Source organism: Rattus norvegicus, chromosome 16 (genome assembly GCF_036323735.1).
Source record: "Rattus norvegicus strain BN/NHsdMcwi chromosome 16, GRCr8, whole genome shotgun sequence".
NCBI classification, from domain to species: domain Eukaryota; kingdom Metazoa; phylum Chordata; class Mammalia; order Rodentia; family Muridae; genus Rattus; species Rattus norvegicus.
Genome location: NC_086034.1, coordinates 52,634,536 through 52,649,938, shown reverse-complemented (window position 1 = coordinate 52,649,938; position 15,403 = coordinate 52,634,536). Strand labels below are relative to the sequence as shown.

The following is a 15,403-nucleotide window of genomic DNA, read 5'->3' as shown; positions in this document are numbered from 1 at the left end:
GCCCTGTACCCGTCTCTCTGCCAGGACAGAAATCAGCATTTGAATAATACAAAGACAACCTTTCCACAGTGCACAAAACCATTCGCAACAGTACACCTCGGGTAAGGTGCGTCAAAAGTACAGACTCATGGTCCCACGACCTTGATTTCTGAGACCCCTTGATGTCCAGTACACAGAATGTCAGTTGGGTCACCCTATATCCTTTAAGACAAGGATAGGTATAACCGTTCCTCATTTTGTATTAAGTATTGCGCTTTCCATTGTTGTTATTAGATATTGAATAGGAACACTTTATGAGAGGGGTTTGTTTTGGCCCATCTCAGAGAATCTCAGTCCACCACAGCAGGAAGGCACCAAAGTTCCTTACGTACCATGGCAGAGATCAAGATCCCAAATTAAAAGCTGATGTCACCCTCAAGGCCCTCCCCCAGTGACCCACCTCTGCAAGCAGGGCCTCAGCCACAAGAATTCTACAACCTCCCAAAACAGTGCCATTCTGGGGATAATTCATTCAAATACATAAGACACTGGAGGACATTCATACTCAAATCGCAAAATCAATATAGTTGAAGAAACAACCAAATTAAGTAGTCCTCTCACGTTGATTTCCCACAAGTCAAAGGATGTGGATAGTCTGTGCTACCCCGAAACCCAAACGACAGCAAATACATACTGGGTGGTATAAAAAGTGTGTATCTAACCATCCTCGTGTGTTCTGCCCTTTGGTCAGTGGGGGACCTGCTAGGCTATGGGGTAAAAATGTTGCTGTTGATGATAGTATCAAGACAGACCATAGAGCACAAGCATAAACTGGGTTTCCATAGGAAAGGCCAGAACACTGCACTGAAGACTGCTCGTTGCCTGGGTAACCTGACAGCCATACAGGATGAGGAGAAGAGACAGGATGTGAGAACATGAAGGCCAAGATCTGTAGGTTACTCTGAGGTCTTCCTGATACATCCAGACCTCAGATAAATTCCTGTTCTGGAATTTTGTTTAGGAGACCATGCCAGGGTATGTACAGTCCTTGTTCCTCATTGCACAACTCTACCACTTAGATGAGCACAGAAGAAAGCCACAGAATCACCTCACTCTTGTACAGGAGTTTCTATTTTTATGTCCAGTAATCCTTAGACATGCACGATTATCTATCTGAGAAATTCAAAGATATATACGATGTGTTTTGACAAGATCCACCTACCCCTAATTCTCATTGGACCTCTCCCAACATGGTCCCTTCCCAAATTCATGTCCTTACTATAACCCAGTGAGTCCAGTTAATATTGCACATATGTGCACAGATGTGGGGCCATCTCCTGGAACATGGGCAACCTACCCATGGAAGGATCTACCTTCTTTCCATGATGCTACCTGAACTTTATGATGGAGAAGGTTGCTGTGGGTGTTCCATTTAGGGCTGAGCATTCAGTGCATAGTGAATATTGTTCCTTTCTAGGAGGCCTTTGGAATACCATACAACTATCCCAACATTGCCATCCTTCTTTACAGCTTTCTGGAATTATGTTTTAGAAATCAATCTGGAGCACTGATTCTCAACCTTCCCAATGGGTGCAGGCCGTATGCCTGCTGCCTCAGTCTCTGTGCATCCATACACGTGTCAGTCATGCGTGTTTAGAAGGCCTTGTTTCCTTGGTGTGACTACTGTTATTTACATGGTCTCCCCCCCACCCCTCTCTCTCTCCCTAGTTCCCCACACATGTTAGCAGCCCACTAAGTGCTTGAACACACACTGGTCCATCCTTCTCCATCCCTGGAGTTCCCCAAGTCAAATCTGCCTTCGGAAGTAAATAAAGACTCATTGCTTGTACTAAGTCAAAATGATGTTCAGCAGGGTCTAGGGCAGCAACCTGTGAGTCCTTGTCCCTTGGAGGGGTCATGAAGGACCATTTCCCAGGGGTCTCATATCAGATGTTCTGAATATCAAATATTTACATTAGGAGTCATAATAGTAGCAAAATTATAGTTATAAAGAAGCCAGGAGAATAATTTTAGGGTTGGGGAGGTGTCACCACAACACAAGGAACTGTTAAAGGATCACAGCATTGGGAAGGTTGAGAACCAGTGCTCCAGATGGATTTCTAAAACATAATTCCAGAAAGCTGTAAAGAAGGATGGCAATGTTGGGATAGTTGTATGGTATTCCAAAGGCCTCCTAGAAAGGAACAATATTCACTATGCACTGAATGCTCAGCCCTAAATGGAACACCCACAGCAACCTTCTCCATCATAAAGTTCAGGTAGCATCATGGAAAGAGGGTAGATCCTTCCATGGGTAGGTTGTCCATGTTCCAGGAGATGGCCCCACATCTGTGCACATATGTGCAATATTAACTGGACTCACTGGGTTATAGTAAGGACATGAATTTGGGAAGGAGCCATGTTGGGAGAGGTCCAATGAGAATTAGGGGTAGGTGGATCTTATCAAAACACATCGTATATATCTTTGAATTTCTCAAAGAAATTCAAAAGAATTTATTTTGTAATTTTTAGGTAAAAATTTCTTTTGTAATATTTTTAGGTAAAAATATTAGTCCTAAAATAATAGTGCCACAAGGTAGAGATTGAGCGAACACAAACACCATCCTGAGGGCCACATTTCAGATTCAAACCATAGCACATGGCTTTCGTAGCATGTCAGTACTGCCATTAAAGGGACGAGAGTCTTGGTGTTGTGTGGCCTTTGCCTCTTCCTTTAGTTTTGAGAGACTGCACTAGATGACCTCCACGGAATTCATGCTCTGATGTATCAGACAGGAGCTGAACGAAAAGCATGCAAACAAACCTGCTATCCCACACCAGTTATAGTAGCATTTCTTGCAATAGCTGGGAAACAGAGACAGCCCACGTACATCCACAGACCTAAGAAATTACAAAACGTGGTGAACTCTTAAAAAGGACACTGTTCAGCATGAGGAAGGTCCTAAGTACTAGAGCTTGGCTTGAAATCTTCCCCCTTACCAAAAGAAGACAGACAGGCACGAAGGGACAGATGTTTTATAAATGTATTCCCATAGGTCACCTAAAATAGGAATACTTGGAATAGAGAGTAGAGGTTACCAGAGACGGACGGACTCTGGTGTTATTGCTTAATGAGTTCAGAGTTCTGTTTGAGATGACAAAAGTTCTGGACATGCACCCTGGTGGTGGCACATCTTTGTGAAAGTGATAATGTTGTGAAATTAGATATGTAAAATGGTTTAAACGTTAAACCTGAAGTTTGTCGTGGATGTTTTGCCACAATAATGATTTAGTCTTATTCCATTAAGCTCCTTCTCTGGAGCCTGACCTCTCCTCACCAGGAAGAACAAGGACGGATGCGCTAGCTCCATCCTGCCATCGCTCAGGGTGCTCTGGAAATAGATTCTGTTTCATGATTGGTTCCCCGGTGCAACTCAGCCCGTTCATCTCATCTGTGAAGATTTCTGGATGCACTGGGGAGGAGCTGAGGGGATTCTGTGGTTATTTGATTCTTGACATCTTCACTTTGGGGAAAAGAAACCCTACAAAACTCCTAAGACCATATTCTGTGAGAGGTGGAGGGGAGGAGGAAGCAATCTGGTTAGACTTTAAGCTTGATTGAAACCCAACATGGCGTTTCCTCTCACAGGTAGCAGTCATCTTGCTTCCACAAATCTTAATTTCATTAGATGATCATACAAAACCTCTGACTTGAGTGGCCTCCATTCTCCTAAACATAGGCAGCCTCTATCAGCGAATTAGAACTGGCATGAACTATGAAGACAATCCAGGTGCAGTGTGTTTTGATGTGGCCCGACCCAATAGAGTGTTACTGAACATAAAGCCCAGTGGCCTGGATTTAATTCAAGTCACTGCCATGAACTCCATCAAGTCATTAACTTTATCTTTGTTCTTTATTTGCTTCATCTGTAGATAAGGCAATTGAGGGAGATACACTCTAAAGTAACTTCTCCAGGTCTATAACTCAGCTACTTCTTGATTGTATATTCTCTTTGCTCATTTAGGAATAAGGAAGTAACCATAATACTGGAAAATTATCGCATATAGACCATATCTGTTTTCTCTCTATGGGTCAATTCTGTCTTCTGTGCCTAATTTTGTATAAACAGTAGTGTGGAGATAACACTTTTTTTTTTGCATTCAGCTCATGTGTGACACACGAGGCTCACAAATTCCTTGACGGGTGGTGTCTCTCATGAGTATATGACAGGCACAAAAGGCCATAAAATATCAAACACCTCACCAGTGGTAGGACTGACAGTACTAAAGCCATATGCTATGGCTTGAATCTGCTGTGGCAGGGCTACAATCCCATCTACTCAAGAAGCTGAGGCAAGAGGGTCACAAGTTCAAGACCAGTCCGGGCAACTTAGCAAGAATCCCTTGAAATAAAATTACAAAAAGAGATAGGGATATCTTAGAAATTTCTTGTCTTGAGTAATAAAGCAAAAGTATCAAACAAGTAGAAAATAAGGTTTGTGGAGACAATATATAATATTATATATTATGCTTGTCTCATTGGAGTTGAAACTATGTCATTCTATCTCCGCCCTCAACCACCATCCCCACAGCTTCTGGACAAGTTTGTAAACAGCCCATAGGTGTCCATCCCTCTCAGGGAACTGCTCTTCACAAAGCTGCTTTGCCTGGGCAATAGGACCTTCCTGAGGTTGGGGATGGAGGGAGTTAGTGAGAGCACAGGGCACTCAAAGACAGATCCACAGGAGAACAGAAGTATCTGACACAAATCCCCGACTCCCAACAACTGTAAAAGGTCACTAGCTTTTGATTTACAGACTATGTGCAAGTATCATGTCCATCAGCTGGAGAACTCATTCCTTCTCTCTGGAACAGATGTCAGACAGCACAGTGCAACTCCATGGCAGTGAGACAAAACACAGGGTTAGTTTGCTATGCATAGAAAGACAATAGAGGAGATCCTTGTGCCATGGGGTCTTTGGTGAGACTGAATTTCAGCCTCGTTTCCCCTTCTGCCCAGTTTGGCTTCTCTGCTTTCTCCCACAAGAGTTGGCAACCTGCAAGGAAAGCCTGCATGTTAGTTTATGTTTTGATTCTGTTTCCTAGGCAACCCAACTTGTATCGCTCATTAGCTCTTCCAGTGGCATAATGGAGCGGGTCGAGTATTAGGATGCTTGTGGGAGGGATGTTTCTGTGGTCATCCAAGCAGAAAATAGAACCAAGTTTTAAGCCCAGGTATTCTAGTTCTGGATCCCTGTTCCAAGCTACTGTACAATTTGACTTCTTTGACTTTTGCACTCAACACAAATATGTATGTATATATGAGTGTGTATATATGTATGTATGTGTATGTGTGTATGTATGTGTATATGTGTATATGGGAGTGTGTGTGTGTATGTGTGTGTGTGTGTGTGTGTGTGTGTAGACCCAATAAAATGACTTTCAAAATAAGTCATTGACTTAGCCATCCTAAGTACACCATCATCTTCCAAATGCTTGAGAAGAAGCGAGGGGAGAGAATGTTCCTTACAGTTCAGTAGTTCAAGACTAGATTGGGAAACTTGAGACTCCCCTCCCTCAAAAATAAAAAAAAAAATCCCAAAAGAACTGGGCCTGGGATATGGCTCCTGTCTGGCTTGCTGGAGGCCCTGGGTTCAGTCCTGTGTGTGTGTGTGTGTGTGTGTGTGTGTGTGTGTGTGTGTGTGTGTGTGTGTGAGAGAGAGAGAGAGAGAGAGAGAGAGAGAGAGAGAGAGAGAGAGAACTAAGGGTAGGATGGGGAAAAAGGAAGGAGGACAGGAAAGACAAAAGGAAAGAATGGAGGGAGGTGTTCCACAAGAGAGTAGAGAGCCTCAATTGAGAAAATGCCTCCATTAGATCTGGCTATTGGCAAGTCTGTAGGGCATTTTCTTAATTGGCAATCAATGGGAGAGGGCCCAACTCATTGTGGGTGGTGCTGTCTCTGGGCTAGTGGTCCTGTGGTCCTGGGTTCTAAAAAAAAAAGAAAAAAACAAAAAACAAAAGCAAGCTGAGCAAGTCATGGAGGGACATCAAGCCAGTAAGCAGCACCTCTCCATGGTGTCTGCATCAACTCCTTCCCCTAGGCTCCTGCCCTATTTGAGTTCCTGCCCTGATTTCCTTAGATAATGAACTGCAATGTGGAAGTGTGAGCCAAATAAACTCTTTCCTCTGCAACTTGCTTTTGGGTCATGGTGTTTCATCACGGCACTAGTAATTCCAACTAAGACAGAGGTAAAGGATCTTTCTCCTGTTTCAAGGAGGTGTAGGTTTAGTGCCAGTTAGGTGGCTGTGTAGACCAGCGCCTGGTATAGTGACAGAGACCTTTCTAGACCCAGGTTGGCTCAGCTAATACCACCCGATGGTTCTAGGAAGACTACAGATCCACCCTGGCTTAGTTTTCTCGTGAAGATTTGTTCTGCTTTCCTTCAAAACAACTGTGACAATTGTAGCCTAGAGATACATTTACCAAGGCACACACTCATGTCTCCTGGAAAGAGAAGCACAGAGTGTGGCTTGTTTTATTATATTTTTATAGTGTTTATTAATTGAATTTAAAGTGTTTCATAATCTTACCTTTCTCCCCACTGATACTGAAATCTTGCCTGTATCGTTGTCTGCATGCTTCTCTTTGCTGACATATATCTATCTGCTCAGTAGATGTGTGTCTGTAACAGTGTAACATAGGCTGCAATGGCTAAAACTCTCCATGAAATCCCTGGTAAGGGTAATAGCATCAGAAGTCCTGTGCAGAAAGCAATCCCCCTGCAGCAGTCTCCTCACACTTGTATCATGGCTCAGTCCACACTGCCTATTTCCCAAATTGGGTTCTGGGTCTATTCTTTGGAGCTTGGTGGGCTTAGCAGTGGTCACCCAACCAAAGACAAGGAGTGTGCATCTTGTCTTAGTCAGGGTTTCTATTCCCGCACAAACATCATGACCAAGAAGCAAGTTGGGGAGGAAAGGGTTTATTCAGCTTACACTTCACATTGCTGTTCATCACCAAAGGCAGTCAGAACTGGAACTCAAGCAGATCAGGAAGCAGGAGCTGATACAGAGGCCATGGAGGGATGTTAGTTACTGGCTTGCTTCCCCTGGCTTGCTCAGCTTGCTTTCTTATAGAAGCCAGGACCACCAGTCCAGGGACGGCACCACCCACAGTGGGCTGGGTCCTCCCTCTTTGATCACTAATTGAGAAAATGCCCTACAGCTGGGTCTCATAGTGGCATATTTTTCAAGGGAGGCTCCTTTCTTTATAACTCCAACTTGTGTCAAGTTGACGCACAGAACCAGCCACATCTGATCTATCAATAGATAATTGCTCTACAGGGAGTGTGTGTGGGGGTTCATGACTGACAGTTCAAGGAGTCACCCTTGTGCAGGCATCTACCGCTGCTGAGTTCATGTTACAAAGCCTGTGCCATGCTCAGAGGATGGCATTTCCAAGCGCTTCTCCCTGTCTTACATTCTCTCCACACCCTCTCCTTGTATGGCCCCTGGGCCTTAAAGGGGGTTCCGTCCTTTCTATAAATGTGAAGCGGCTTCAGGAAGGGTGGTGACAAACTGATACATACTATCTTTCTCTCTCTCTTTATTTTGGCCAAAGTGTAAGTAAACCTATTATTTCCACACTTCTATGTCCCTGTTCTGTTTTGCTTTGCTGTTTTGTTTTGCCAAGTAGAGAGCAAAGGGCCCCAGATGCAGGTTATGGGCTTAATGATCCTCTAATTTCTAGGTGAAAGATCTCAGACGAGATCAGTGGGACAAATTCAGCTTGCAAAAAAACAGATTTTAACCCACTGTTGTGTTTTAAACTTGAATTAGCTCTCAGTAAACTTTCAGATCACTGAGGGAAAGGACATTCAGTGACTGGCCCAACTTGGGATCCATCCCATAGGAGGTCACCGAATCCTGATGCCATATTGTGCTTGCAGACAAGAGCCTGGCATGGCTGTTGTCCTCTGAGAGACTCTACCTGCAGCTGGCTGAGACAGATGCAGATACTTACAGCCAATCATTGCATTGAGGTCAGGGAAGAGCTGGGGGAAGGATTGAAGGAGCTGAAGAGGATGGCAACCTCATAGGAAGACCAATAGTATCAACTAACCTGGACTCCTGCAAGCTCCCAGAGTCTGACTCATCAACCAAAGAGCATCTGTGGACTGGTCCACGGTCTCTGTCACATTTGTAGTAGAGGACTGCCTTACTGGTCTCAGTGGGCGAGGATGTCTCTATAGAGACTGATGCCCCTGGGAAGGGGAATGCGAGGTGGGAGGGGGTGAGGGGTGTGTATGTGCGTGTGCGAGTGTGTGTGTGTGTGTGTGTGTGTGTGTACGGGGGGAACCCTTTCTGTGGCAAAGGAGAGGGAGGATTATGTGAAGAACTCTTGGAGGGGGTTGCAGAATGGGGGGCATTTGGAATGCAAATAAATAAAACAATTTAAAAAAATAAAAAGGAAAAGAAAAAAATTCCAAAAGATCCCATCTCATTTCCACATTGCATTACTTGGATGGGGGCAAAAGAGTAGATTCTTTTAGCCAAGCCCATGGGCCTGACTGTGTCCAGTCCTGGTCATGCCCTATTGCAGTCTTACCACTGAGAAGCACTAATGAGTGGGATTGGGGTTACCCCTGGAGCTCTTATTAGCTCTAGGTTGTTCAGCCTCTGGAATCTTTGGACCCAGAGGACTGATGGGCTGTTTTCCATGTTGAAGACTTGGCTTGCCGTGTCCCCAGGTGTACCTGAACACGCTGCTTGTGTATATCCTGATGGCATCCTCAAGGCACGGACACCTGCAGTACTTCTTCATCCCTCACCCCTGGTCACCACCTGAGTCATTATCTTACCCTGTCCTTATCTCTGATGGCTTTCATCACTTGTCATCTGTTTCCTTTCTAACCTGTCTGTTCTGCTGCGGTCAAGTTAACCTCTGTCTCTTACCTATACACTTCCCAATGGCTGCCGCATCCTAAAGAACGGAGTCAGAGCTGCTCAGAAAGGACCTTCCTCCACCAGCTTCTGAGTCCTCCCCTGGTCCCATCTCCTGCCTCAGGGTACACCGGGTTCCTCTTGACTCCTCTGTGCAGACAGCCCATTCAGCAAGGCAGACTTTATACTTTTCTTCTACCCGGAACATAGGCCACAGGATTCACGGACCTTTGAGTATCAAAGATCAGCACTCAAAAAAAAAATGAATATGAGGGTTGGTCAGCTGGCTTAGCAGGAAGGAACAGGAAGGAAGGGCCCTTACTGCTAAGCCCTGTGGCCTGAGTTTAGTTCTTGGGACATAGTCCTTCCTCCAGTCATGGGGGAAGAAGAGAACTTGTTCCTAAAAGTTGTCCTCTGACCTCCACAATGCTTCCATAAATAAATGCATGTCATTAAAAATTAATACAAATGTGAGAAGTGTACACTTTATTGGGCAAAATATGACATCCCATGGATGTTCTACCATGTATTCTGACTTTGATTTCACAAGAGAAACAATAATATTCCCAAAGCACAACACACATGTTCCCAACCCCAAAGTCCTTTACAGTGGGTAGACATGGCTCTTAAATGCTTTCTTTCCCTCCCCTTCCTCTCAGACCAGTGAAAGCATAATCACCTAATCTCTTCTTATCTGTTTACCCACTTATCTATTTCTTTCCAGAAAGAGTTCTGACCACCCTCGAGGATCAAGCTTGAGTGCTACATGTTGTGGGTGGAGCAGCCTTTATGGACGGGACAGGTGGACCCTGATGCACTTGTCACATGAACTGAATGTTTGCATGCTTGGGTCAGTTTCATTCGTGGCTTGTTCCTGTAATCTGTTCATAGGTTCACCGGCTGTCAGTCCAGAGCGTGTGCCACGTAACTTGAGGCCACAGGTTGGTGTTGACTGTACGACCCGACAATACAATAACTGTATTCACAGTTCCCAGAAGCTACCCACTGCCGCTTACCCTGCCTGAGATTGTCGTGTCAGCTACGCAAGTGAGGAAGTGCCCGCCAGGCTAGTGCATGTTTTCTTTCTGGGAAGAAGACAGGCCTTTCTCTGTGTTCATCCTTCGCTTACAAGTTCTGGGCACTATTGGGTCCCTTCTCTGTACTCAGCCTGCTCCGGTGTGGTTTGAGAGAGGCTACTTGAGCACTGCTTACGTCACAGTGGCGAGGCTCCAGAGGAGCTGAGCACACAGGCCAAAGTTTAGGTTTCCGTCTCCTTGACATCTCACTGGGAACTTTATAGACTATTCACAGATGCCAGTCTGCCCTCTGGGTGCTTAGGTTAAGAAGTAGATTGTTTCTTTACTTTCTCTCTTTTTTGAGATGGCGGGTCAGGGGTTGGGGGTTGAAGGGTGGTTGTGGGGGTGGGTAAGAAGTACGTAACTGAAGATTAAATCCAAGTGAGAAATTGCCTCTATCAGATTGGCCTGCTGGGATGTCTATAGGACATTTTTTTGATTGCTACGAGGTGGATGGGCAGGTGACATGGGCAGTGTCATCCTCTGGGCAGGTGAGCCCTGCATGAATAGGAAGGGTAGCTGAGCAAGTCAAGGGAGGACAAGGCAGTGAGAAGTTCTCCATGGCTTCTGCTTCTGTTCCTGCCTTGACTTCTTTGGATAATAGACTGTAACCTGGAAGCCAAATATAAACTCTTTGCTCTCCCAAACCATCAGCATTTTATCAGAGCAATGGAAAAGTAAACTAAGACAATGAGACAGGAGGCTAGCCAAGAGTTCAAAGTCAGCTTGCACTACATTATAAAGGGGGCCCTTTCTCAAAAAAGATATTCTTTTCATTATTTACCCCTGAATGCTGTGTTCAAACCTGCCTAGGAGCAGGAACATCTTTGCACATTCCCAAAGAAATGGCATGATAAACACACACGCTGTCTTGGGCTAAGTTAATGAAAGCAACACTCTGGCAGCAATCCGGGGCAATAGAAATGGAGAGAGAGAGAGAGAGAGAGAGAGAGAGAGAGAGAGAGAGAGAGAGAGAGCAAGAAGGAGGAGGGGGAGGAGAAGATGAAGAAGGAGATGATGAAGAAGAAATAGAAGAAGAAGAAGAAGAAGAAGAAGAAGAAGAAGAAGAAGAAGAAGAAGAAGAAGAAGAAGAAGAAGAAGAAGAAGAAGAAGAAGAGAAGGAGGAGGAGGAGGAAGAGGGGGAGGAGGAGGAGGAGGGAGAGGGACAGAAACAAAGACAGAGAATCACAGAGACAGAGAGACAGACAGAGGGACACAGAGTGATAGAGAAACACACACAGAGGCAGAGATACAGACAGACAGACAGACAGACAGATAAACAGACAGAGAGACACACAGAGAGATGCTCTTTCTCTTATTATGACAGGATTAGATCTTTCCTGTACCTTCCTGCAGCTAATGCTTGGTTTAGGGTTCGGTTTATTTTGCTTGCATGAGTGAAGGGGCAGGTGATATAAAGGACAATCTGTGCCACTCGGGGCCTTTGTAGGGTCAATGTGGGCCAACTTCTATGAAGCTGAGACTGGGGATGGTGGGAAAAGCAGCCTAGCTGAGCCTTTTCCAGACAAGCTGGCAGCAACCCCGATGTTCTTCCTCCCTGGAGGATCAAAAGTCCCATGTGTCAGTGCTCACAGGATCCACCCAGCCCCAAGGGCCTTTAGGAACAGTTCCTATGTGCCTCTGTCACTTCTTTGGGGTACTCTCAGCTTGTGCTATAACACCACTTACAGGTCCCTTGCCCTAGGGATTTAAGATCTAGAGCAATCCATCTTGATTTTTGTTTTTAGTTAACCTTAAGCATGTGTTTCTTATTATCTGGTGTATGGCTGCACTTGTATGCATGCTTGCCATGGTGTGAGCAGAGGTCACAGGACAGCCTACAGGACTCGGTTGTCTCCTTACATCATGTAGTATGTCTCGAGGAATGAGTTTGGCAGAAAGTGCCTTTACGAGCTAAGCCATCTCACTGACCCAGTTCTCATCTGTTTCCAGGTACTCTCGCTCCATTTAGAAAGGACAATCTTATCAGCCACAAGCTCCACAGACCAAGCCTGCTGTAAGTATGGGGCATTTAACCTTCTTCCTCCCTTGCCTGTGTCACGCCAGCCTTAAGGAATCCTGGGCTGAGACCCTGCATCTGAGGAAACTTTAAGCTCATTCTTTCTGCATCAGAATTGAAGCTTTAGACTGGACTTAAGTTGCTTGGCAAGGCAAGACTCGGGTTAGATAGCTGCTGAAGTGTCTTTACTCCTAGACTTTGTATCCACATTGCACCATGTCTCAGGGTTAGCTTTGATCCAAACAAAACCTTTTATGTGATACAGCTGGCTGGGACACACTCACCTATAATCCCAATGCCCAAGAAGTGGACACAGGACTTGGAGTATGGGCTGATACACTCTACACAATAAATTCCAGCCCGGGATTATTTAGTAAGAACTTGTCTCAAAATCAGAAAAGATTGTTTTTAAAAGTTGTGTTGGAGGGCAGAATGGGAGGGGGATAACGACTGGACTGTAAAAAATAAAAGTTAAAAATAATTTTAAAAGAAAAGTTTTATTGCAAAAGCTCCCATAGAATGTGATCCCATAGAATGTGACTCCCTCCTTTACCTCTTTTTTGTTTGTTTTCTTGTTTTGAGACAGAGTTTCTCTGTGTTAAGTGCCCTGGCTGTCCTGGAACTTGCTTTGTAGACTATGCTAGGCTCAAACTCACAGAGATTGGGCTGCTTCTGCCACCTGAATGCTGGGATCAACAGCATGGACCACCACACTCAGCCCTTCCTTTGAAAGGGAATCAGGAGCTGGGGGTGTAGTTCAGTTGCTCTGAGCTTGCCCACCCTTAGGGTTCCATCCGCAGTACAGCACCTTTAGATAATTCTGAGCAGTGTTGCTGTAAGTCTGGCAGGCAGTTGATTACTATTTTACTGTCTTCTCCCAAACACCTCCAGGACAGGCACACCCCCCAACACTGCCAGATGGGGGAACTAAGGTTCTAACACCTAAGCCTCTTGTGGGAGCACTCAAATCTTAGAAGGCAACTATTAATGGCTACATAGAAAAAACTGTATATAGGATTATGTAGGAAAATTAGGATCTATTCAGTATATAGCACATGGGATGATGACGTAGCTATCCCTGATTAGAGAGTACAACTGTATGTAGGGCAATAAAATACAGATCACGTCAAACACACGACACTTCAACCTCTGGTGTGTGGTATTTGAAAGTAAGTCTACCCTTGATCATTGGCACGACCTTCCTGATACCCTTCAACCTGGAAACGACAAACAACGCAGAAGTTAACTTCCTGAGATACTTGGTAAAAATCACAGCCCATTCATATATGTTCTTAACAATTATGTTCTTAAAGACCTCTCAGTGAGATGAGCAGAACCCTTAGAATGTACACTGAACACAGAAAATCAGACCACAAAAGACCTGACATGTATAACTCATACACTGTGTATAACTTATATCTACATATAACCCACATGTAATATAATTAATTATACATATATATTTAATTATTTGCCTCTGAAATATGAGCTGTTGAATTATTTTATCCTCTTTTCTAAAATTTTCTTTGAGTTTAGTTATTTCTTAATTTAAAAGTACTTTTCTTAAACTGAATTCTCTTTAGGAATATTTATTTTTATTTTGTGTATGAGCGTTTGGCCTGTAATGTGCATATGTGTACTACTTTTTGTGCTTGGTGCCTGAGGAAGTCAAAAGGAGACACAGACTTCTCTGAAACTAGAGTTAAGCATGGTTGTGGGACACCATGTGAACACTGGGAACCGAACCCATGTCCTCCGCATGGGTAACAAGAGCTCTTAGCCACCTGCCATCCTCCATACCTGTAGAAAGATATTTAAAGAAAAGACATAAGGAAAGCAGAGGAAGATGGCAGGGAGGAAAACTAGCATACAGGATGCTGTAAGTTACCAAGGCTGTGTGGGAAACATAGTTCTCTGTGAACTTCCTAGACTGAAGAGCCACTGCGTAACTGACTTTGCAAGGAGTGCTTCTTTGAACTCTTACCTGGGGCTTCTAATTGTTTGGAAGCACTGCCAACAGGTGAAAGTTCATCATGAGTTGGACAAAGGGGAGGGTGAGATGGCTCAGCTTGTAAAAGCACCCGCCATGCAAGACTAGTGCCCCTGGAACCCACGTGGAAGGAGAGAACTGACTCTTGAAAGTTGTCTAATGAGCTCCACTACATGTGTGTTGCAACATTCATCCGCATGCGCACACACACACATACACACACACAATGCACATGCACACACTCATGCACACATGTGTACACACACAAATACAAAATAAAACTATTTTTCATGAAAGAGTCTAACAACGCTACATGTAGACAATCCCCTGTGATGACCATGGTGGATAGAGACATATTCGGCTACTGTCTTCTGGGAATGTCTGGAGTGAATGCTAGGAGCAGTTAGTAATTATTTTCCTTACCGTGACAACTAATGCAGGGAAAAAGATTCTGGCTCGCAGTTGCAGCAGTTTCAAGCCAACAGCACCGGCCTGTATGAAGTCGAGCATCCCAGGAGATGGCTCAGAGTTGCTTACCTCGTATAAATGGAAGCAGAGCAAGACAGAAAGGGGCCAAAGACCTGAGGTGCCTTTCAAAGGCCCCTCCTGGTCCTGCTCCTTCCAGCCAGGCTTCACCCTAATAGTCCATTCAGCTATAAATCTACCAGTTGATTAATCCGTTAATGAAGTTAAGTCTTCATGGCCCAATCGCCTCTCAATAGTGACAACAGCTGGGGACGAAGCTTCAACCAATGACCTTTGGAGCTGCTTTTTTTAAAAGGCTCAACCATTACAAAATAGAATGATGTCCAGAGGAGAACAAATGTAGACCTGGTGTTGAAAAGATTTTGTTCAATTTTAACTTTCAATGGAGAATCTTTGGTCTTGACCTAAAGTGTTGGTAAGGCTCTTAGGCCCTGTGCTCAATACTACTACGACCTGATGCTAGCAATATTTCCAACTTTCACCTCACTTTTCTACATGAAACTCTCATTTCAGGAGCAACCATGCACTCAGATTCCCTGTGCACACGAATTGGCACTTCCTTCTCTTATCCTTTGCATGGATCTTTTCTGTCGCCGAGAATGACCTTCAGGAGATATCCCTAGGGGCCCAAGCCACTAGAAAAGAATGTTAGAGCATTCACAGTTTTCTTTCAAAACATTTCTTTTAACTTTATGTGCATGGGTGTTCTTCCTGTGCATACTCTGTGCACCACATGCATGCCTGGTGTTGGTGAAGGTCATGGGAGGGGGTCAGTTTGTAGTGAGCTGCCATGTGGTTGCTGAAACTAGAACCCCGATCTTCTGGGAGAGCAGACAGTGCTCTTAGCTGCTGAGCCATCTCTCCAGCCCTAACCGGTTTTAACTGAGGAGCACCAGATTGGTTTATTTT

The 15,403-nt window shown here is 44.6% G+C and overlaps 1 long non-coding RNA gene across 3 annotated transcripts; it reads right to left on the bottom strand.

Annotated features, from left to right (window-relative positions):
- Positions 1-2,560: 2,560 nt before the first annotated feature.
- On the bottom strand, positions 2,561-14,731 carry LOC102553008 (uncharacterized). 3 transcript variants are annotated; one of them, XR_005494812.2, is made up of 3 exons: positions 14,432-14,731; positions 8,935-9,150; positions 2,561-5,036 (listed from the first exon to the last, which is right to left on the bottom strand). It is a non-coding gene; the product is annotated as an uncharacterized LOC102553008 (long non-coding RNA). The 3 variants fall into 3 exon arrangements; XR_005494813.2 differs by having other exon boundaries at positions 8,935-9,172; positions 14,546-14,715; XR_360479.5 differs by having other exon boundaries at positions 8,935-9,172; positions 14,432-14,714.
- Between the last annotated feature and the right edge of the window lie 672 nt (positions 14,732-15,403).